Below are 1,490 nucleotides of genomic sequence, written 5' to 3' on the forward strand. Positions count from 1 at the left end.
CTGTGTGCACCAGGCACCCCCCATGTGCACGCCTATATAGTCTGTGCTGCTGGCCCACCCCTAGGGGTGCTAGTGGTGTGTTACCCCCACAGTGTTTGTTCCCAGAGTGTAAGTCATATGTGTAGCAAGTTTGGTGTAAATTGCTCCAGGCATTCCAGAGTTATGCTGTCTGCTGAAAAAACTCTGTGCTGCTGCCTCACCCCTAGGGGTGCTAGAGGTGTCTTACCCGCACAGTGTTTGTTCCCAGCTTGAAAGTCATATGTGTACCAAGTTTGTTGTAAATTGGTCCAGGCATTCGGAAGTTAGGCTGTCTTCTAAAATACTCTGTGCTGCTGTCCCACCCCTAGGGGTACTAGTGGTGTGTAACCCCCACAGAGTTTGTTCCCAGATTGTAAGTCAGATGTGTTCCAAGTTTGGTGTAAATTGCTCCAGGCCTTCCACAGTTATGGTGTCTGCTGACATACTCTGTGCTGCTGTCCCACCCCTAGGGGTGCTAGGGGTGTCTGACCTCACAGTGTTTGTTTCCAGAGAGTCATATGTGTAGAAAGTTTTTTGTAAATTGCTGCAGGCATTCCAGAGTGCTGTCTGCTGAAATACAGAGTACTGCTGCCTTCCCCCCACAGTGTTTGTTCCCAGAGTGTAAGGCATATGTGTACCAATTTTTGAGTACATTGCTCCAGCAATTCTGGAGTTATGCTGTCTCCTGATATACTCTGTGCTGCTGTCTCCCCCCTAGGGGTGCTAGGGATTTCTAATTGTTTTAGTTGCCTCGGACGTGTTTTAATACGCTCGTATGTAAAATTTCACGATCTTCGCTTGTAAACTGTGGATTTGTATAGAAAGACAGAAGGACAAATTTTGGCTTTTATATAGTAGATCTGTAGCACTTTCGGAAACCACTGTCACCAGCTGGAAGTGACTGATAGCTTAAACATTTTAAAGCTTTCCACTGGGAATGTTTGGTATTCACTAAAGCTAATCAGAAAGTTACAACTGTCATATATTTACAGATAAACAGAAATATAAAGAAAACTATAATTGAGCCACCTCTTATATCAGCTTGTATGTCAGAACTTAGAGTGTGTTCTCAGCAGACTGCAAGCAGCAGGCGTTGGTGGTATAGTGGTGAGCATAGCTGCCTTCCAAGCAGTTGACCCGGGTTCGATTCCCGGCCAACGCAGCTTTATTATTACATTCCGTAAATTTTCTTAGTATGTTCTAATTTAACAATATGTCCATTTTACTTTCAAGATCATATCTGTATGTAAATATTATAATCTAAATAAAATATTGTATGTAAATTATTATGATTACTGAATCCAATATCAGATCAGTCGAGCACATGACTTTGGGGTGTACTGATATGGGGGATTCATTAGCTGCAAGTCTCTGGTTAGTCTAGGTCTACCACTATTGGTCGACAGTAAGCAGGTCGACATGGCTTCTAGGTCGACAGGGACTCTAGGTCGACATGTTCCAGGTCGATATGA

The 1,490-nt window shown here is 43.7% G+C and overlaps 1 non-coding gene across 1 annotated transcript; it reads left to right on the forward strand.

Annotated features, from left to right (window-relative positions):
* Window positions 1-1,108: 1,108 nt before the first annotated feature.
* On the forward strand, window positions 1,109-1,180 carry TRNAG-UCC (transfer RNA glycine (anticodon UCC)). The gene has a single exon. It is a non-coding gene; the product is annotated as a tRNA-Gly (tRNA).
* The last annotated feature ends 310 nt before the right edge of the window (window positions 1,181-1,490 follow it).

The sequence above is a fragment of the Pseudophryne corroboree genome, chromosome 6 (genome assembly GCF_028390025.1).
Source record: "Pseudophryne corroboree isolate aPseCor3 chromosome 6, aPseCor3.hap2, whole genome shotgun sequence".
NCBI classification, from domain to species: Eukaryota; Metazoa; Chordata; class Amphibia; order Anura; family Myobatrachidae; genus Pseudophryne; species Pseudophryne corroboree.